This window comes from Pelophylax lessonae (genome assembly GCF_965119305.1).
Source record: "Pelophylax lessonae genome assembly, chromosome: 11".
NCBI classification, from domain to species: domain Eukaryota; kingdom Metazoa; phylum Chordata; class Amphibia; order Anura; family Ranidae; genus Pelophylax; species Pelophylax lessonae.
The window spans coordinates 113,719,641-113,743,749 of record NC_138778.1 but is presented as its reverse complement, the minus strand read 5'-3'; positions in this window follow the sequence as shown (position 1 = coordinate 113,743,749).

Below are 24,109 nucleotides of genomic sequence, written 5' to 3'. Positions count from 1 at the left end.
TACCTATTTTATGTTAAGGGGCACACTGATGGGCACATTTTATGTTTAGGGGCAATCGATGGGCTTGTTTTTTTGTGCCCATCAATGTGCAAATCAGTGTGCCCCATAACATATAATGTGCCCATCAGCGTTACCCTTATTTTTATGTTAAGGGGCACACTGATGGGCACATTTTATGTTAAGGAGCATGCTGATGGGCACATTTTGTTGTGCCCTTCAGCGTGCCCCTTAACATTAAATGTGCCCGTCAGAGTGCCCCTAACATTATATATGCCCATCAGCGTGCCCCTTAACATAAAATGTGCCCATCAGCATGCCCCTTATTTTATGTTAAGGTTCACTCTGATGGGCACATTTTATGTTAAGGGGCACATTGATGGGCACATTTTATGTTAAGGGGCACACTGAGGGGCATATATTAAGTTAAAGGGGCACTCTTGTAGGGACACCTGATGTGATGGGGACACCTGATGTAAGGTGGCACTGTGATGGGGACACCTGATGAAAGGTGGCACTGTGATGGGGACACCTGATGTAAATTGGCACCCTGATGGGGACACCTGATGTAAGTGGGCACTCTGACGGGAACACCTGATATAAGGGGGCAATCTGATATAAGGGGATACTCTGATGGTGGCAACTGATTTATGGGGGTAGTCTGATGGGGGGACCCAATGTAATGAATTACTCTGGTAGGGGCACCTGATGTAAGAGTGGACACTATTGGGGACATCTACAGGTTCTTACCAGAGTGCGTGGAGGAAACAGTAAGAAAAGCGCCAGAGAGTGCGGCTTGCACCAAAAAAAAAAAAAAAGAAAAGGAGATGCGTACAATCTTCGGACCTTGGCCAGAAAAACGTTTTAGTTACTGGACCTCCTTTAATTTTAATTCACTACCTCTGTTTTAGGATTTTCTCCCTCTTCTGTTTTTACCTGGCGATCTGTCCAGTAACACACCTCCTGGAATAGAGTGCTTCCACTCTGGATAAAGGAGTACAGGGGCACTTTTGGACAGCAAATCGAAGCCAATCTACAGAAGTTACAGCAAACAGTTTTTTTCTTTTTAGGATAAAGGTTTTACATGAATAAATAAAAGCTGATCATTCTAAGCACCCCTGTAAGCAGAGACGTAACTAGAACCTTCAGGGCCCCGGTGCAAGAAACCATGAAGGGCCCCACGGACCCCTGGCCGGGGCCCTTCCCTTCAAGCCTGGGGCTCTTCCCACTGATCCTGGGGCCCTTTACTCTCGTTGCGGGGCCCTTTATTACAGTCCTGCAGTGGGACCCTTTCACAAGTTCTGCAGTGGGCCCCCTTTCTGCCATCTTAGGGCCTCCACACAGTTGTGGAATGCCAGGGCCCGGTCACAAGTGTGACCTTTGCAAACCTGGAAGTTCACCCACTGGTGTCAGTAGTTTTTATTTTTTGGCATTTTAATTGTATAATTTTTTATTATTTTATCTTATTTTTTTTAAAATGTCACTGACTATTACTCTGTCCATTCAGAAAAGGAAGGAGCTGATAAATTACATATTTACCGACCCCTTTCTGGTTCTCTATTGTGACACATCCCCTGCAGCAGCCGACAGGAGAGGGGAGGGAGCACGGTGGGGGGAGGGGGGGGGACCAGTGGGGCACACAGGGGCCCAGAGACAGCAGAACACAAGTAAACTGGATAGGAGGAGTGGCGGGGACAGCATACAGAGGAACCAATCTCCTCCATTTTCCTCCTGCTACAGGAGGAAAAAGGAGGACAGTGGTTTCTCGACATGCTGCCCACACCGCCCCTCCTATAAAAGGTGTACAAGGGAGCCACACAGGCCCCCTGGAGCATGGGGGTACAACTGCATCCCCTGCAACCCCTGTAGTTACGCCCCTGCCTGTCAGTGATAATTGGTCTCAACTCTGTAACTGTTACATCTGCAGGAGAGATTGTTCAACTGAAAAACAACAGACTTACAGGCCAGATTAGCAGAAGAAAGTAAAGGAAAGAAAGCCTAAAAAAGAAAACGAATACAGCCATCAGGTTTAATACCTTTTTTTGTTTTATAGCACTTTACTTTAATGGGATAGTGCATATTATAAGGCTCACAAATAAATAATTAGCACTGTATTATTTTTATTAGTTCAGTAGCAATGCCCTATCACCCCTCTGCGTAATCTAGGTACCTGGTCTGCTGTTTGAAATGTATGTTGGGAACACACTACAGGTATCCTTAGTCGTCCCTCACCATATTGGGGTGACAGGTCTATGCTTAGTTTATTCATTTGATGTGTGATGGTATGGGTTTTGTTTATGGTTATTTTCTTTATTTTTATCCATATACGTCTGACGCATGGCGACTAAAGCAGAAATTGTTGTGCTTCTATGGCTAGCTTCAGTATGGCTAGCTTCAGTATACTATGGTTCTTGTCTGTTGCACATTAATCATTTGGACTCAAATTACAGATTTGTCTTTCTGTTAGCACATTATCAGTGAATGTATTGCTGTATCAATATTCCTGCAATTGTTTGTGTGTTTTAACAAAACCTTTTCCAAAACAAATATTGAATAAAATGGCGTACAGTGGGGAGTTCCAGCTAAGGGCAACAAATTAAATATTTATGTTCGGAAAGTCGATCTTTCATCATTTGTGTTGTTTCTCCGACACAATACAGCTCCCAAGGGCATTTCAAAATGTAAATCATAAAGGAACTTTGACAAGTGCCTTTAACCACTTCAGTTCCGAAAAGGTTTTATCCCCTTAATGACCAGGCCATTTTTTGCGATACGGCACTGCGTTACTTTAACGAAAAATTGTGCGGTTTGTGCGACAATTGATGTCCTTTTTTCCCACAAATAGATCTTTCTTTTGGTGGTATTTGATCACCTCTGCAGTTTTTAGATTTTGCACTATAAACAAAAACAGAGCGACAATTTTGAAAAAAAAAAACGCCATATTTTTTACTTTCTTCTATAAAACATTCCCAATAAAAAAAATTTAAGAAATCTATTTTTTTAAATCAGTTTAGGCCAATTTGTATTCTGCTACATATTTTTGGTAAAAAAATTCCCAACAAAGCGTATTTTAATTGGTTTGCGCAAAAGTTATAGCGTTTACAAACTACGGGATAGATTTTTGGAATTGTTATTTATTTTTTTTGTTTTTAGCAGGACTGTGACATTGCAGTGGACAGATTGGGCCCCTAACTGATATTTTTGACACTTTTTGGGGACCCGTGACATTGATACAGTAATCAGTGCTAAATATTATGCACTATTACCAGAGATGTATAGTAACAAAGTAGAACTACTTAAGTACTGTACTTAAGTACCGAAATGCGGTATCTGTATTTTCCTAGAGTATAATTTTTTTCTCCTACTTCTACTTTTACTTCACTACATTTTTTCGATGATTTCGATACTTCTACTCAAGTATTTTTTTTTTGTGCTGCATAGTTACTCGTTACTTTAAAAAAAATTACCACTGCCAGAACAGTAGATGGCAGGTTGCATAAAGCTCAAAAAAATGTGTATAATGTCATTTGTAAATCAGCGCATACAAAAATAAAGGCTGTGTATAATAAAAGCTGCTATACCAAATCTTTCCAATAAAAAGAAAATATGAAACAAACAAATAAATGGTGCTACAGCGCTTAAAGTGCATCAAGAAACTACTAACAAACACAGGTTAATCATTTGAATAAATCATTTGAAATAATAAAAAACAATATGATGTTCAAACTTTTGACTTCTTTCTTTAATAACTACATAACACAGTACTTGTACTTCTACTTTCAGTACTTGAGTAGAATTTTTTTTTCAAAACTACTGGTACTTTTTACTTTTAGTACTTAAGTAGCAAATTTTTTGAAAAAACTACTTGCAATACTTAAGTAAAAAAAATGTTGAATACTTTAGTACCTCTACTTAAGTAACTTTTTCTGCGAGCACTTCCACTTCTACTCAAGTCACTTTTTGATCGAGCACTTGTACTTTTACTCAAGTAGAAATTTCGAGTACTTTATACAAGTCTGACTATTACTGTATAAATGACACTGGCAGCTAAGGGGTTAACACTGGGGGTGATCAAAGGGGTTAATGTGTACCTAAATGTGATTACTAACTGTGTATGGGAAGGGTTCTGTGACAGGCACAGAGAGATCAAAGTTTCAGCTTGGCTGAAACTCCTGATCTCTCCCTGCCTGTCTGACAGAAGACCCGCCTGCTTTGTTTACATAAGCAGGTGGGTTTTTTGTCAGTTTATCTGATGATCGCGGGAGAAAGGCGGCGATCACCATAACCTCATGCACATAATCACGTAGTACTACGTGATTTTGCGCAGCCGAGCCATCCTCCCGCAGTAATACTATAGTGGGCGGTCGGGCAAGAGGTTAATATGGTCTCTTCCCTGTATATGGTGAAGCCTTTTCTGATAGCCTTTTCTGATACTTGAACAGCGTGTACAGGACAAAGGGAAATCATCTACTCTTTTTGGGACCTAAGAATGTGAGAGGATGAATGATAGTGGCAAATAAATCAACTCTCACAATACTATTGCGTAGTCTTTTCCCCTCCTATAAGAAGATAAAGGGGGTATCTGAAACATCTTGCCTTCAGGATAATTTTGTTTCAAAATAATCCAATTGCTTTTTTTTTTTTTGTCTAAAACCCACTCCCTGTTACTGCTATCCTCATTTCAGCTGGCTGTACTGTTCTCCTCAACCATGAGTCAGTCACCATTTATGCAAAAAGACCCTCAAATTTTAAAGTAGGGGACCACCGTGTTGGTAAGTTTTCAGAAAAAAGAAAGCCTCCTTATGTGGATTGTTTTGATTTGTTTAAGCCCCGCATGCTCATGCTCTAAAAGATCAAGAGCCAGAGAGGATAGACATTCTTTAGTGGATTGTAGCCCTAGATGCCGTTCCCACTCAAGGGAAAAATTTCAAGGAAGATGTCTTACCTCCTCTTCCACTGAGCAACGACAGAGTCCCAGTAGAAGCAGTTCTGGCTAAAGGTGAGTGCATCTTTCAAGCGAATGCGAGTCTGAATCCTGCAAATGTCCTGCAGGGCCTGTGGCACAGTACCTATGCCCAACAGATTGGTGTGTAAAGACTGCCTGGAGGAGTTTGCAGTTGACATGCAATGCTCAAAATGTCATCATTATTAAAGAGGATAAAAAGGCTGCAGTGGCAGACCTGGTAAGTCATGATCCAGTTTGTGGGGGACCTAAGTTCACGACCCGGGCATTCAGTTCCTGAAACTGCTATTCACTTAGCAAAGTGAATGTTGAACACATGAAAAATCCCTGCCAGGCAGTCCCTCGAGTTGCCAGTCTTGCAACTGGAAAAGCAACCTGGCACCTAGGCAGGTAGCCCTCATTCACTTAGTTCTGCTACCCTGCCGATTCGGCAGCCTGCAGACAATAGTAGCTCCTCTTCATCAGAGAAAGACCCGGAGTTGCTTGATTTCAGTTGTTCCCTTGGGGAACCATATACCCAGGCAGTCAGGCAAGCCATTACAGGGGTCAAAAAACAAGGTTGTATTTCCCCTTTCTTCAAAATGGCAATTCTTTTTTCACTCATGAAAAAAAAAAAAAATTACACCAGGTGTTGGAATTAGGTTTTATATAACCTCCCCCCCCCCCCCCTCGTTATTGTTTTGGTGTCGGCTGTAAAGTCAATTACCGGAAGACAGAGGGCGTGACCGGTATGTAACATCAATATTGATACAATAAAACAAAATGGCGGAAACACTTTCATTGGCTCTTTTTTCCCCATTGATGACGGGTCCCATTCCCATATGTACATATGTATAGGGGGTCCATGTAAAGGTGCCCTGTAACTGGCGTCCTATTGGTGGACTGCCTACCTCTCTCTCTCTCTTTCTCTCTCTCTCTCTCTCCAACTTCCAATTTCCCACCATCTTTTTTAAAAAAACAAGGTTTGCATGTCTTTATTACAGGCTGGGCTGAGCTGCCAGATACTGTAGATGCCACATATCAGAAAAATAATTGAATAGATTAAATAATATTAATTTTATACATTTCATTTAATTTCATTTAAATTAATAATTTTAAATAAAATTTATATGAATAATTTAAAAACAAATAATTAAAGCTTTTAAAAAAAATAATTCAAGAATAAAGGACTAAGCCTATTTCTGGCATTTGTTGTTTATGAATTAAAATCAGTATTTTTTGCTAGAAAATTACTTGGAACACCCAAACATTACGTATATTTTTTTAGCAGAGACCCTAAGAGATAAAATGGAGATTATTGCAATACTTTATGTCACACCGTATTTGCGCAGCGGTCTTACAAACGTAATTTATTTTGGAAAAAATACACTTTTTTAAATTAAAAAATAAGAAAACAGTAAGGTTAGCCCAATTGTTTTCTCTAATGAAAGATGATGTTACACCAAGTAAATTAATACCTTACATGTCATCATTAGTGATGGACGAACATCGGCCGGGGCGGTTCGCCAACGTCAGCCGCAAATTTTCTCAAAAGTCCGTGAACCACGAGTTTGCGGCAGGCTCCATTGACTTTAATGGGAGGCGAACTTTAAAAACCTTTAGGTCATATTTGCAGCCACAAAAGACTTACTAGTTGTTCACAAATAGTCCCAGCACATGGACAATGTCATAACAGAAGTATTGCAATTGGAAAAGTTGCCCTAAAAATTTCTTTATTTTTTTTTTTACAGCAAAATGTATTCTGTGGCTGTAGGTACATTAGGCATTCACAGGATAAATAAGTAAGTGTCGGCCATGAAAGGCCCCAAAAATTAGCCCACATGGGTTTACCTGACAGCAAAGAATGTATTTTTTGGTGGCTGAAGGTACATTAGGCATTCACAGGATAGAGAAGTAAGTGTCGGCCAGTATAGGCCCGAAAAATTAGCCCACATGGGTTTACCTGACAGCTAAGAACGTAGGATTTGGTGGCTGGTGGTACATTAGGCATTCACAGGATAAAGTAGTAAGTGTTGGCCAGTATAGGCGCCAAAAATTAGACCACATGGGTTTACCTGACAGCAAAGAACGTAGTATTTGGTGGCTGGAGGTACATTAGGCATTCACAGGAAAAGAAGTAAGTGTCGGTCAGTATAGGCCCCAAAAATTAGACCATATGGGTTTACCTGACAGCAAAGAATGTAGTATTTGGTGGCTGGAGGTACATTAGGCATTCACAGGATACAGAAGTAAGTGTCCGCCAGTATAGGCGCCAAAAATTAGACCACATGGGTTTACCTGACAGCAATGAATGTATTATTTGGTGGCTGGAGGTACATTAGGCATTCACAGGATACAGAAGTAAGTGTCGACCAGTATAGGCCCCAAAAATTAGCCCACATGGGTTTACCTGACAGCTAAGAACGTAGTATTTGGTGGCTGGAGGTACATTAGGCATTCACAGGATAAAGAAGTAAGTGTCGGCCAGTATAGGCGCCAAAAATTAGACCACATGGGTTTACCTGACAGCAAAGAACGTAGTATTTGGTGGCTGGAGGTACATTAGGCATTCACAGGAAAAGAAGTAAGTGTCGGCCAATATAGGCCCCAAACATTAGACCATATGGGTTTACCTGACAGCAAAGAATGTAGTATTTGGTGGCTGGAGGTACATTAGGCATTCACAGGATACAGAAGTAAGTGTTGGTCAGTATAGGCCCCAAAATTTAGACCACATGGGTTTACCTGCCAGCAGAGAACGTAGTATTTGGTGGCTGGAGGTACATTAGGCATTCACAGGATACAGAAGTAAGTGTCCGCCAGTATAGGCCCCAAAAATTAGACCACATGGGTTTACCTGACAGAAATGAACGTAGTATTTGGTGGCTGGAGGTACATTAGGCATTCACAGGATACAGAAGTAAGTGTCGGCCAGTATAGGCCCCAAAATCTAGCCCACATGGGTTTACCTGACAGCAAAGAACGTATTATTTTGTGGCTGGGGGTACATTAGGCCTTCACAGGATACAGAAGTAGGTGTCGGCCAGTATAGGCCCCAAAAATTAGCCCACATGGGTTTACCTGACAGCTAAGAACGTAGTATTTGGTGACTGGAAGTACATTAGGCATTCACAGGATACAGAAATAAGTGTCGGCCAGTATAGGCCCCAAAAATTAGACCACATGGGTTTACCTGCCAGCAAAGAACATAGTATTTGGTGGCTGGAGGTACATTAGGCATTCACAGGATACAGAAGTAAGTGTCGGCCAGTATAGGCCCCAAAAATTAGACCACATGGGTTTACCTGACAGCAAGGAATGTAGTATTTGGTGGCTGGAGGTACATTAGGCATTCACAGGATACAGAAGTAAGTGTCGGCCAGTATAGGCCCCAAAAATTAGCCCACATGGGTTTACCTGACAGCTAAGAACGTAGTATTTGGTGGCTGGAGGTACATTAGGCATTCACAGGATAAAGAAGTAAGTGTCGGCCAGTATAGGCGCCAAAAATTAGACCACATGGGTTTACCTGACAGCAAAGAACGTAGTATTTGGTGGCTGGAGGTACATTAGGCCTTCACAGGAAAAGAAGAAAGTGTCGGCCAGTATAGGCCCCACAATCTAGCCCACATGGGTTTACCTGACAGCAAAGAACGTATTATTTTGTGGCTGGGGGTACATTAGGCCTTCACAGGATACAGAAGTAGGTGTCGGCCAGTATAGGCCCCAAAAATTAGCCCACATGGGTTTACCTGACAGCTAAGAACGTAGTATTTAGTGACAGGAAGTACATTAGGCATTCACAGGATACAGAAATAAGTGTCGGCCAAATAGTCCCAGCACATGGACAATGTCATAACAGAAGTATTGCAATTGGAAAAGTTGCCCTAAAAATTTCTTTATTTTTTTTTTTTACAGCAAAATGTATTCTGTGGCTGTAGGTACATTAGGCATTCACAGGATAAATAAGTAAGTGTCGGCCATGAAAGGCCCCAAAAATCTAGCCCACATGGGTTTACCTGACAGCAAAGAACGTATTATTTTGTGGCTGGGGGTACATTAGGCCTTCACAGGATACAGAAGTAGGTGTCGGCCAGTATAGGCCCCAAAAATTAGCCCACATGGGTTTACCTGACAGCTAAGAACGTAGGATTTTGTGACTGGAGGTACATTAGGCATTCACAGGATACAGAAGTAAGTGTCGGCCAGTATAGGCCCCAAAAATTAGACCACATGGGCTTACCTGACAGCAATGAACGTAGTATTTGGTGGCTGGAGGTACATTAGGCATTCACAGGATACAGAAGTAAGTGTCGGCCATTATAGGCTCCAAAAATGAGCCCACATGGGTTTACCTGACAGCAAAGAACGTATTATTTTGTGGCTGGAGGTACATTAGGCATTCACAGGATACAGAAGTAAGTGTCGGCCAGTATAGGCCCCAAAATCTAGCCCACATGAGTTTACCTGACAGCAAAGAACGTATTATTTTGTGGCTGGGGGTACATTAGGCCTTCACAGGATACAGAAGTAGGTGTCGGCCAGTATAGGCCCCAAAAATTAGCCCACATGGGTTTACCTGACAGCTAAGAACGTAGTATTTGGTGACTGGAGGTACATTAGGCATTCACAGGATACAGAAGTAAGTGTCGGCCAGTATAGGCCCCAAAAATTAGACCACATGGGTTTACCTGACAGCAAGGAATGTAGTATTTGGTGGCTGGAGGTACATTAGCCATTCACAGGATACAGAAGTAAGTGTCGGCCAGTATAAGCCCCAAAAATTAGACCACATGGGCTTACCTGATGGCAATGAACGTAGTATTTGGTGGCTGGAGGTACATTAGGCATTCACAGGATACAGAAGTAAGTGTCGGCCATTATAGGCTCCAAAAATGAGCCCACATGGGTTTACCTGACAGCAAAGAACGTATTATTTTGTGGCTGGAGGTACATTAGGCATTCACAGGATACAGAAGTAAGTGTCGGCCAGTATAGGCCCCAAATATTAGCCCACATGGGTTTACCTGACAGCTAAGAACGTATTATTTTGTGGCTGGGGGTACTTTAGGCCTTCACAGGATACAGAAGTAGGTGTCGGCCAGTATAGGCGCCAAAAATTAGACCACATGGGTTTACCTGACAGCAAAGAACGTAGTATTTGGTGGCTGGAGGTACATTAGGCCTTCACAGGAAAAGAAGAAAGTGTCGGCCAGTATAGGCCCCACAATCTAGCCCACATGGGTTTACCTGACAGCAAAGAACGTATTATTTTGTGGCTGGGGGTACATTAGGCCTTCACAGGATACAGAAGTAGGTGTCGGCCAGTATAGGCCCCAAAAATTAGCCCACATGGGTTTACCTGACAGCTAAGAACGTAGTATTTAGTGACAGGAAGTACATTAGGCATTCACAGGATACAGAAATAAGTGTCGGCCAAATAGTCCCAGCACATGGACAATGTCATAACAGAAGTATTGCAATTGGAAAAGTTGCCCTAAAAATTTCTTTATTTTTATTTTTTACAGCAAAATGTATTCTGTGGCTGTAGGTACATTAGGCATTCACAGGATAAATAAGTAAGTGTCGGCCATGAAAGGCCCCAAAAATCTAGCCCACATGGGTTTACCTGACAGCAAAGAACGTATTATTTTGTGGCTGGGGGTACATTAGGCCTTCACAGGATACAGAAGTAGGTGTCGGCCAGTATAGGCCCCAAAAATTAGCCCACATGGGTTTACCTGACAGCTAAGAACGTAGTATTTTGTGACTGGAGGTACATTAGGCATTCACAGGATACAGAAGTAAGTGTCGGCCAGTATAGGCCCCAAAAATTAGACCACATGGGCTTACCTGACAGCAATGAACGTAGTATTTGGTGGCTGGAGGTACATTAGGCATTCACAGGATACAGAAGTAAGTGTCGGCCATTATAGGCTCCAAAAATGAGCCCACATGGGTTTACCTGACAGCAAAGAACGTATTATTTTGTGGCTGGAGGTACATTAGCCATTCACAGGATACAGAAGTAAGTGTCGGCCAGTATAAGCCCCAAAAATTAGACCACATGGGCTTACCTGACAGCAATGAACGTAGTATTTGGTGGCTGGAGGTACATTAGGCATTCACAGGATACAGAAGTAAGTGTCGGCCATTATAGGCTCCAAAAATGAGCCCACATGGGTTTACCTGACAGCAAAGAACGTATTATTTTGTGGCTGGAGGTACATTAGGCATTCACAGGATACAGAAGTAAGTGTCGGCCAGTATAGGCCCCAAATATTAGCCCACATGGGTTTACCTGACAGCTAAGAACGTAGGATTTGGTGGCTGGAGGTACATTAGGCATTCGTAGGATACAGAAGTAAGTGTCGGCCAGTATAGGCCCCAAAAATTAGACCACATGGGTTTACCTGCCAGCAAAGAACGTAGTATTTGGTGGCTGGAGGTACATTAGGAATTCACTGGATACAGAAGTAAGTTTCGGCCAGTATAGGCCCCAAAAATTAGCCCACATGGGTTTACCTGACAGCAAAGAACGTATTATTTTGTGGCTGGAGGTACATTAGGCATTCACAGGATACAGAAGTAAGTGTCGGCCAGTATAGGCCCCAAAATCTAGCCCACATGAGTTTACCTGACAGCAAAGAACGTATTATTTTGTGGCTGGGGGTACATTAGGCCTTCACAGGATACAGAAGTAGGTGTCGGCCAGTATAGGCCCCAAAAATTAGCCCACATGGGTTTACCTGACAGCTAAGAACGTAGTATTTGGTGACTGGAGGTACATTAGGCATTCACAGGATACAGAAGTAAGTGTCGGCCAGTATAGGCCCCAAAAATTAGACCACATGGGTTTACCTGACAGCAAGGAATGTAGTATTTGGTGGCTGGAGGTACATTAGCCATTCACAGGATACAGAAGTAAGTGTCGGCCAGTATAAGCCCCAAAAATTAGACCACATGGGCTTACCTGACAGCAATGAACGTAGTATTTGGTGGCTGGAGGTACATTAGGCATTCACAGGATACAGAAGTAAGTGTCGGCCATTATAGGCTCCAAAAATGAGCCCACATGGGTTTACCTGACAGCAAAGAACGTATTATTTTGTGGCTGGAGGTACATTAGGCATTCACAGGATACAGAAGTAAGTGTCGGCCAGTATAGGCCCCAAATATTAGCCCACATGGGTTTACCTGACAGCTAAGAACGTAGGATTTGGTGGCTGGAGGTACATTAGGCATTCGTAGGATACAGAAGTAAGTGTCGGCCAGTATAGGCCCCAAAAATTAGACCACATGGGTTTACCTGCCAGCAAAGAACGTAGTATTTGGTGGCTGGAGGTACATTAGGAATTCACTGGATACAGAAGTAAGTTTCGGCCAGTATAGGCCCCAAAAATTAGCCCACATGGGTTTACCTGACAGCTAAGAACGTAGTATTTGGTGGCTGGAGGTACATTAGGCATTCACAGGATACAGAAGTAGGTGTCGGCCTTTATAGGCCCCAAAAATTAGCCCACATGGGTTTACCTGACAGCTAAGAACGTAGTATTTGGTGGCTGGAGGTACATTAGGCATTCACAGAAAAAATAATTGTCGGCCATGAAAGGCCCCAAAAATTTGGCATTCCATGGACATGAAATGCCTTTTATGCCATTGTATTTAGCGAAGACAAGGAACAGGAATTGTTGTGGGTGGATGGCGGTCTGGCGGTTATTTGTGGCCTGGCATGAGGAATTTCAATGAAACATGGGCTACTGGTCACATGTGTTGAATTTCTCAGAGATCCATGCCTCATTTATTTTTATAAATGTGAGGTAGTCTACACTGTCATGAGCTAGGCGAGTGCGCTTATCGGTCACGATCCCCCCTGCTGCGCTGAATGTCCTTTCGGACAGGACACTGGACGGGGGCATGCCAACAGTTCCATTGCAAATTGTGCAAGCTCTGGCCAGAGGTCAAGCCTGCCCACCTAGTAGTCCAGGGGTTCATCACTAGTGATGGACGAACATCGGCCGGGGCGGTTCGCGAACGCCAGCTGCAAATTTTGTCTGTCTGTCTGTGAACCGCGAGTTTGCGGCGGGCCCCATTGACTTTCATGGGAGACGAACTTTAAAAACCTTTAGGTCATATTTGCAGCCACAAAAGACGTACTAGCTGTGCACAAATAGTCCCGGCACATGGACAATGTCATAACAGAAGTATTGCAATGGAAAAGGTTGCCCTAAATTTTTTTTTACAGCAAAAAATATGTATTTTTTTCATAAATCAGCCAGAACTGACAGTAGCCGGTAAATACTAGAGATGTACCGAACTGTTCGCCGGCGGACAGTTCCCGGCGAACTTCGCATGTTCGCGTTCGCCTCGGCGGGCGAACATATGCGATGTTCGGTCCGCCTCCTATACATCATCATTGAGGCAAACTTTGACCCTGAACCTCACAGTCAGCAGACACATTCCAGGCCAATCAGCATACCTCCCTCCCAGATTGTATTGTGTGCACACCACACTCATTTCGGGTGGCACAGGCACAGTACCTTGCATTTTAAAAAATAATTTTTTTTTTCCTCTGTCATAATTGCAGTGTCAGGTCCACAGAGTGTACTGTACCCACTGCAGTGCCCACCACTGATATATATACGGTGGCACAGCATCTTGTTGCAAATTGAAAAAAAAAAAATATTTTTTATTATTGCAGTTGCCTGGGCTGCCAGTGACTGTCAGGTCCACAGAGTGTACTGTGCCCACTGCAGTGCCACTGCCCACCCACCACTGATATATACGGTGGCAGGCATGACTTTTTTTGGATTAGTGTCTGGGGGGGTCTAAAAAACGTACCTGTGAAGTTTCAGCTCTGTAGCATGTCCAGAACCAGAAATAAAAGATCATATAGTTATAAAAAGGAGGGTTCCCACCATCCCTGCTCTACTGAAAAATTATCTTTTTTTTCTGGTTCTGGACATGCTACAGGGCTGAAACTTCACAGGTACACTTTTTAGACCCCCCAGACACTAAATCACACACAAAAAAAGTTCTTAAAAATTGTCATTTTTGATAGAGAGCCAATTATTGAAAAAAAAAAAAATAATAATAATTTCTTTGGATTTATTGTCTGGGGGGTCTAAAAAGTGTACCTGTGAAGTTTCAGCTCTATAACATGTCCAGAACCAGAAAAACAATTAGAATTAGGGTTAGGGCTAGGGTTAGGGTTAGGGTCAGGGCTAAGGTTAGGGTTATTTTTAGTGCTTAGGGTTAGAGGGTTAGGGTTAGAGGGGTAGGGCTACTAACTCTAACCCTAAGTATCTCACCGTAACCCTAACCCTATCCCCTAAAACTAAACCTAACCCTAACCCTCTAACCATAACCCTAACCCTCTAACCTTAACCCTAACCCTCTAAGCCTAGCCATAAAAATAACCCTAACCCTAACCCTAGCCCTAACCCTAGCCCTAACCCTAGCCCTAGCCCTAGCCCTAACTCGTAATTTTTTTCTGGTTCCGGACATGCTACAGAGCTGAAACTTCCCAGGTACACTTTTTAGACCCCCCAGACGCTAAAACCAAAGAAATGTTTTATTTATTTTTTTTCTAATTTTTCCAATAATTGGCTCTCTATCAAAAAGGACAATTTTTAAGAACTTTTTTTGTGTGATTCAGTGTCTGGGGGTCTAAAAAGTGTACCTGTGAAGTTTCAGCTCTGTAGCATGTCCAGAACCAGAAAAAAAATTAGAATTAGGGTTAGGGCTAGGGTTAGGGCTAGGGTTAGGGCTATTTTTAGTGCTTAGGGTTAGACTGTCAGGGTTAGAGGCGTAGGAGTAGGGTTACTAACTCTAACCCTAAGTATCTCACCATAACCCTAACCCTAGCCCCCAACACTAAACCTAACCCTAACCCTTAAAGCCCAGTTCCTGTCCCATTTTGGTCGGTTCTGGTCTGTTTGCGGTTGTTTGCGGTGCGTTAAACGGGGAGTTTGGTCTGTCACTGTGAAGCGGGCGTAACCCTTACACTACCTGATCGATACAACATCATACCTGATCGTATACACACACTGGATGTTTTAAAGCACGTTATTCCAAACAATTTAGGAATGTTAGGTGATTTATTCCCTTTATGGTTTAAAACCCGACTCTGCGTCAACTACATAATTTTCCATGGGAGTTTTGCCATGGATCCCCCTCCGGCATGCCACAGTCCAGGTGTTAGTCCCCTTGAAACAACTTTTCCATCACTATTGTGGCCAGAAAGAGTCCCTGTGGGTTTTAAAATTCGCCGGCCTATTGAAGTCTATGGCGGTTCGCCGGTTCGCGAACATTTGCCGATGTTCGCGTTTGCCGTTTGCGAACATTAAATTTTATGTTCACGACATCACTAGTAAATACATTGTCTAATACATATAGGGTCCATTCACACATCTGTAAAATGGGTCCGCATCCATTCCACAATTTGGCGGAACCTTTACAGACTCATTGTTTTTCATTTCCAGTCTGAAAAATTAGGCATTCACAGGATAAAGAAGTAAGTGTCGGCCATTCCAAGCCCCAAAAATTAGCACACATGCGTTTACCTGACAGCTATGAACGTAGTATTCTGTGGCTGAAGGTACATTAGGCATTCACAGGTAACAGAAGTAAGTGTCGGCCAGTATTGGCCCCAAAAATTAGCCCACATGGGTTTACCTGACAGCTAAGAATGTAGTATTCTGTGGCTGAAGGTACATTAGGGCATTCACAGGATACAGAAGAAAGTGTCGCCCATTCCAGGCCCCAAACATTAGCCCACATGGGTTTACCTGACAGCTAAGTACGTAGTATTCTGTGGCTGAAGATACATTAGGCATTCACACAGTATACAGAAGTAAGTGTCGGCCTGTATAGGCTGCAAAAATTAGCTCACATGGGTTGAACTGACAGTAAAGAACGTAGTATATGATGGCTAGAGGTACAGTAGGTGTTCACAGTATACACAAGTAGGTGGCTGGCTGTTTAGGCCGCAAAAATTAGCTCACATAGGTTGAACTGACAGCAAAGAACGTAGTATATGATTGCTAGAGGTACAGTAGGCGTTCACAGTATACACAAGTTGGTGGCGGGCTGTTTAGGCAGCAAACATGAGCTCACATGGGTTGAACTGACAGTAAAGAACGTAGTATATGATGGCTAGAGGTACAGTAGGCGTTCACAGTATACACAAGTTTTGCTCCCACTGGGCTTGGTGATGGGATTTCAGGTGCCTTCTTAAGGCAGTTGTCCCTAGGTGAGTGTTGGGCTTACCGCGACTTATGCGTTGACTGCAAAGGCTGCAGATGGCAACACTTATGTCAGCAACGGACACATTAATAAAAGCCCACACTGCGGAGCCATGTGCCAGCGTCCTCATAGTGCCAGATGTGACTGTACATGGTTGATGGCTCGCTCCTGATACATTTGCAGTCTGCTTTCTACCTGTTCTGCAATGCAAGTTCTGCCTGCCTCTCCTACCTATCTGCCGGTCCGTCAGTCCGCCAGTTCTACAAATAATTGGCCAGTAACTGTTGTCACTGCGTGTAGCAGAGTTAACACAGCAAAAGAGGCCAAATGTTTGCAGGACTAAAATACAATCTTAGAAAAGTATACTGTTAAATAACACCTCAATTCAATATGTGGCATTGGGGGGGGCACAGGTTTATTACACCAGTTCTACAAATAATTGGCCAGTAACTGTTGTCACTGTGTGTAGCACTGTTTACACAGGGAGAGGCCACATTTTTGCAGGACTAAAATACACTCTTAGAAATTTATACTGTTAAACAACACCCCACTTCAATATGTGGCATTGGGGGGGGGGGGTGCATTGGTGTAGCACACCAGTTCAAAAAATTGGCCAGTGAGTTAGGTGCTGTGTGTAGCAGACTTCACTCAGAAAACTAGGCAACATTGTTGCATGACACAAATACACTTGAAAAAGCTTACTCAGAGAACACCCCACTTCAATATGTGGCATTGGGGGGAGCATTGGTGTAGCACACCAGTTCAAATAATTGGCCAGTGAGTTTGGCGCTGTGTGTACCAGACTTCACTCAGCAACCTAGGCAATATTGTTGCATGACACAAATATCATTGTCTAATATTTAAGTAAGGGCCTGGACATGCGCTTTTAGGCTCTGAGGAAGAGGCTAGGCCTCGAAACGCGTTAGCCTTCAAGAATCTAAGGTACTACTCATCCTCGGATACCTTTACTGAGAACTGCGTTCTTTTTGTGACATGCTTTTAACAAGAACTCGTTTGTGAGTATTTTTAATCCTTATTTTTTAAATAAAACATCCAAATGATAATGCACTAGGCCGGAGCGCCCTTATGTTTGTTTGTTGTTACAGTGTTTCCAGACTTCCCTGGTCGTGTAAGGCCATAGCATTTTTCCTGGGTTGTCGTGTCCACAGCTACAGAAATACTCTTAATACCTCAATAAGGTGGACTAAAGTTTATACCACCACAAGCGCAGGTCACGGGTGCTTTGCACCAAAAAACTGTATGTACTGTTAGGCAATATTGTTGCATGACACAAATACACTTGAAAAAGCTTACTCAGATAACACCCCACTTTAATATGTGGCATTGGGGGGGAGCATTGGTGTAGCACACCAGTTCAAAAAATTGGCCAGTGAGTTAGGCACTGTGTGTAAAAGACTTCACTCAGCAAACTAGGCAATATTGTTGCATGACACAAATACACTTGAAAAAGTTTACTCAGATAACACCCCACTTCAATATGTGGCATTGGGGGGGGGGGGGAACAAGTTTATTACACCAGTTCTACAAATAATTGGCCAGTAACTGTTGTCACTGTGTGTAGCACTTTTTAAACAGCAAGAGACCAAATTTTTCCAGGACTAAAGTACACTCTTAGAAAATTATACTGTTATATAACACCCCACTTCAATATGTGGCATTGGTGGGGAGCATTGGTGTAGCACACCAGTTCAAAAAATTGGCCAGTGAGTTTGGCGCTGTGTGTACCAGACTTCACTCAGCAAACTAGACAATATTGTTGCATGACACAAATACACTCGAAAAAGTTTACTCAGATAACACCCCACTTTAATATGTGGCATTGGGGGGGGGGGGCAATTGGTCTATCACACCAGTTATAATACATTATCATACCTCACAACTTTTGAACCTCGCAATGAGGGACACTGAAAGAGAAACAAAACCTGCAAATTGTGGGTGTGGCCAATTGCTTAGCAGTGGGAGGGGCTTAATGGATAGGGTAAACAAAACCCAGACTTCCTAGTACTCATAAAATATGCTTTGATTGCTCAGCCTACCTTAAAGAAGAAGAACTTCATTAAAATAGTCAGAGACTGCATAGCAACCAGCAACTGTTGAGACAATGAAGACTTTGGTGAGAAGTATATAATGTACAGTATTGTGTATATAGTGCAGGAGAGTGTAATGTACAGAATGCAGGAGACAGGAGTATGTAATATACAGAATGCAGGAGACAGGAGTATGTAATATACAGAATGCAGGAGACAGGAGTATGTAATATACAGAATGCAGGGGTCGGACTGTGCACCATCCACCCCCCCCCCCAGCTCTATACACCCCAAATGCCCATCCAGCTCCATACACCCCCCCCATCCACCCCAAATGCCCCCAGCAGCTCTATCCACCTCAAATGACCACCCTAGCTCCATCCACCCCAAATGCCTAGCACTATATATCCCAAACACCCATCCAACCTCCAAACACTCCAAATGCCCACCCCAGCTCCATCCACCCCCCCCCCCCCATCCAGCTCCATTCACCCCATATGCCCACCCCAGCTCCTTCCACCCCAAATGCCCCCAGCTCCATCCAACTCAAAAAAAGGGGCCTTCAGTAATCAAGGTAGAGTGTGCCCCCTTCAATGCAGAGTGACCAGCGTGCCCCCTTTCAATACAGAGAGACCGGCGTGCCCCCTTTCAATGCAGAGAGACCAGCATGCCCCCTTTCAATGCAGAGAGACCAGCGTGCCCCCTTTCAATGCAGAGAGACCAGCGTGCCCCCTTTCAATACAGAGAGATCAGCGTGCCCCCTTTCAATGCAGAGAGACCAGCGTGCCCCTTTCAATGCAGAGAGACCAGCGTGCCCCTTTTCAATGCAGAATGACCAGCGTGCCCCTTCAATGCAGAATGACCAGCGTGCCCCCTTTCAATGCAGAATGACCAGCATGCCGTGCCCCCCTTCAATGCAGAGAGATCATCGTGCCCCCTTTCAATGCAGAGAGACCAGCGTGCCGCCTTTCAATGCAGAGGGACCAGCGTGCCCCCTTTCAATGCAGAATAACTAGCGTGACCCCTTTCAATGCAGAATGGCCAGCGTGACCCCTTTCAATGCAGAGAGACCAGCATGCCCCCTTTCAATGCAGAATAACCAGCGTGACCCCTTTCAATGCAGAATGGCCAGCGTGCCCCCTTTCAATGCAGAATAACCAGCGTGCCCCCTTTCAATGCAGAATAACCAGCGTGCCCCCTTTCAATGCAGAATAACCAGCGTGACCCCTTTCAATGCAGAATAACCAGCGTGACCCCTTTCAATGCAGAATGACCAGCGTGACCCCTTTCAATGCAGAATGACCAGCGTGACCCCTTTCAATGCAGAATAACCAGCGTGACCCCTTTCAATGCAGAATGAGCAGCGTGACCCCTTAATGCAGTATGATCAGCATGACCCCTTAATGCAGAATGACCAGCGTGACCCCTTAATGCAGAATAACCAGCGTGACCCCTTTAATGCAGAATGACCAGGTGACCCCTTAACCACTTAAGCCCCGGAAGATTTTACCCCCTTCCTGACCAGGGGGTATTTTGCGATTCGGCACTGCGTGACTTTAACGGACAATTGCGCGGTCGTGCGACACTGTACCTAAACAAATTTGATGTCCTTTTTTTCCCACAAACAGAGCTTTCTTTTGGTGGTATTTGATGACCTGTGCGATTTTTTGATCATGCGCTATAAACAAAAAAAGAGCGTCAATTTTGCAAAAATAACAACATTTTTCACATTTTTTATATGAAATTCCCCCTAAGAAAAATGTAAAAATCAAAATTTTTTAACATTTTCGGCCAATTTGTTTTATGCTACATATGTTTGGTAAAAAAAAAAAAAAAAATCGCAAAAAGCGTATTTTCATTGGTTTGCGCAAAAGTTATCACGTTTACGAACAAAGGGAAAGATTTTTGTCATTTTTGTTGTTTTTTTTTAACGCGTAATAGCGGCGATCTGCGATTTTTTTGCGGTACTGCGACATTGCGGCGGACAGATCGGACCCTTGACTGACATTTTTGACACTTTTGGGATTACCAGTGACATTTCTACAGTAATCAGTGCTATACATATGCACTGTTACTGTAAAATTACACTGGCAGTGAAGGGGTTAACTTTATTTGAGAGGGAGGGGTGGTGTGTGCCCCTAGGGGCGTGTTTCTAACTGTGATTGGCTGTGGCTTGAGCTGTAGGAACAGTGATCAACGGTCCTACATAGTAGAACCGTATGATCACTGTTTCTACACAGGGGAGAATGACAGGCGGCTTGTTTACATCAGCCGCCTGCCTTTCTCCCGCTGCACCGACACGCGCGGGGGGGGGGGTCCGTGACCACGCGGGAGCGGGCCTCCGGTGGCGCGTGCTTACTCCCCAAAGCCTCACAGGCTAGTGACGTATATATATGTCACTTTGCCTGTGAGGGGCTGACCGCCGCAGTCGGCAAGTGGTTAATGCAGAATGACCAGCGTGACCCCTTAATGCAGAATGACCAGCGTGACCCCTTTAATGGAGAATGACCAGCGTGACCCCTTAATGCAGAATGGCCAGCGTGACCCCTTAATGCAGAATGGCCAGCGTGACCCCTTAATGCAGAATGGCCAGCGTGACCCCTTAATGCAGAATGACCAGCGTGACCCCTTAATGCAGAATGACCAGCGTGACCCCTTAATGCAGAATGACCAGCGTACCGTGCCCCCCACCCGAGACCAGTGCACTTACCTGCAGCGGCTTCTCCTTTGTCCCCCCAGCGTCTCCTCGAGTCCTTCTGCCTCCTCCTCAGCCAATGGCATGGTTTTGCCTTTAGGCCAATCAGGAAGACCCGCTTCCTGATTGGCAAGGAGGAGGATCTGTGTGACAATAGCGAATTTTCTTTCGCTATTGTCACACAATGGGTGGACTCGGGGCGCACTGCTCTGCACCCCGGGTCCACCCTTCTGATCTGGAGCCGAAGACGAGGGCGGAGCTGGGAGGAGGAGGGCAGCAGAGATTGAGGGGAGGCATTATCGAAAGACATTATCTAAAAGGACACCGGCAGCCAGATTTTCCGGGACTTCAGCCCAGCTCCGCGGGACCCCGGGACCCCCTTCAAATTGCGGGACAGTCCCGCGGATTCCGGCACAGTTGGGAGGTATGCAACCTCATACACACAACACATATATACACACACACACAATACATGTCACACACACACACAACACATGTATACACAGACACACAACACATGTATACACAGACACACAACACATGTATACACAGTCACACAACACATGTATACACAGTCACACAACACCTGCATACACAGACACACACTTACCTGAGGAGGTCAAACAGGGGTGGAGTCAGGACACATCTGGGAAAGCTCAGTCTTTGACACATTCAGACATGCTGTGCAGCCTCAGCAGGCATCTTTTCCCTCGGCTGCTTGTAAAACCTGAAAGGGGCTATGAAAGCATGAAAATAACTTAGCAGCCCCGCCCCCCTTACCAGAGGAGAGATGCCGGGGTGCAGGAAGCAGGAACCAGTGTTCTATAGAATGCTGAAGCCTAAGTTGGGGGTGGAGCTGGGCGGGGGGCGGGGCTGATTCTGAAGCGGCTTACACATTGGTAGTTTCTCTCCTGTATAGGCACCTGCACAACACGTCATTAGTTGCCAGGACGCCAGCGGTCCTAGCAACTATGACTGAAAGGAAAAGAAACGTGGATGGGGGTTGGGGAGAGGAGCAGAGTGCACAGGCATGCTGGAATCTTCAGTGGGCACAGTCAGTGTGAAAAGGTATTTACTGAGCATACCCCATTGAGTGAAGCCCACTGCTGCTCCGGGACTTCAGCCCACATGAGCGGGACTGCAGGACTTACTTGAAATATCGGGACAGTCCCGCGGAATCCGGGACAGTTGGGAGGTATGCATTATAAGTGCTTTTGTCACTGTGTGTAGTGTTGCTGCAGAAACGCTCAGTCTCACCACCGCACCTGTCACAATGCTGCACAGTGCAGAATAATAGTACTAATCCACTATAATATGCTTTCTACAAAGTGGTGACTGCAGCCGATCTCTAACTGCCCCTAAAGCAACCACAGGATACCTGCCCCTATAGTAAAGAGACTGTAATAGACCCTAAAACGACATTGGAGCATTTTAAATGACTTTTGTGGACATTGACAAAGCAATTTCTGTGTGACAGCAGCCGATCTCTAACTGCCCCTAAAGCAACCACAGGATACCTCTCCCTAAGCTCAAAAGATACTAGTAGACCTATACCAAAAAATACCAGTCCTGGAAAGGACTTTTGTGGATCTTCACAGCACTTTATGTGTCTAGCAAACTCTCCCTGACGAGCACAGCAGACCTCTCCCTACAGTGGCAGAAAGTGGAATGTGAAATGGCCGCCAGATCAGGTCTATTTATAGGGAAGGGGGACTGTCCATGTGCTGGAATGTTTCAATTGGCTGTCCCGTTCCACCTGATGGCTGTGTCACGGGTCAAAGTTCTCCCCAATGTAAACAAATATGGCCGCCGCGAACAACGCCATGTGTTCGCAAATTTGGCGGGTAGCGAACAAGCAAAATTCTCCATGAACCGACCGCCGGGTGAACCGCAAGGCCATCTCTATTGATGAAAGCCCTTATACCGTCACTGAGCGATATAGAGTTATGTGTGGACAGCACTCACCGCATTCCCAGGGCCTAAATTCCTACTAGACACAGCGCCCAGGGATACCTTGGCACGCATACATTACTGCCACGTAAAAGAACGTGTGATGATGGCGGCCAAGCCGTCAAAAGTATTTTTCCCCAGTTCTCTGGGGGGGGGGGGGGGGCTGGTGTCAGTGGATTGTGTCAGTAATTATTATTTTTTTTTTTTTTCAATTGTATTTTTTTTTTATTATTTTTGTATTTTTTACAATGTTTTTTTTTTTTTTATATTTTTTACAGTGTTTCTGGGAGGGGACAGTGGATGGTGTCAGTAGGGCAGTCAACAGTGTCAGTATAGCAATGGACAGTTTCAGTATTTTTTGGGGGATTGGACAGTGTCAGTAGTTTTATTTATTTTATTATTTTTTACAATTTTATTTTCATTTTTTTCACATTGCTTTTTTTCTGCGTGAACAATGTCAGCATTTTTTTTTTCTATAATTTTTGGCAATTGTTTTTCACAGTGCTTCTGGAAGGAAGAAGTGGGCTGTGTCAGTAGGGCAGTCAACAGTTTCAGTAGAGCAATGGACAATGTCAGTATTTTTTGTTTATTTTTTTAAATGTATCTTTTATCATTTATTATTGTTATATTTTTCACAATGCTTTTTTTTTTTTTTTTTGGGGGGGGGGGGGTCAGGGCAGTGTATCAGTTCAGTAGGGCAATGGACAGTGTTGGTATATATAAATCTCACCAAGGCCCATAACAGGGCTGATTTAAAAAAAATGTGATAAATATTAAGACACTAAATAGGAAAAAAATAAAAGTAAAATTGTAAAAAATAATAAAGTGAAATTAAAGCAATAATTAAATAATAAAAATTGTTAAAAAAAATTATATATATATATATATATATATATATATATATATATATATAAATACATATATATATAATATTTACTTAAGTGCCATATATATATATATATATATATATATATATAAACATACATACATACATACATACATACATACATACACACACACACACACACACACACACACACAGTATATATATATATATATATATATATATATATATATATATATATATATATATATATATATATATATATATATATTTTTTTTTTTTTTTTTTCAATTTTTATTATTTAATAATTTTTTTTTACAATTATTTTTTTTAGGAGTGAAAAGTGGACAGTGTCAATATTTTTGTTTTCATTATACTTTATTCTT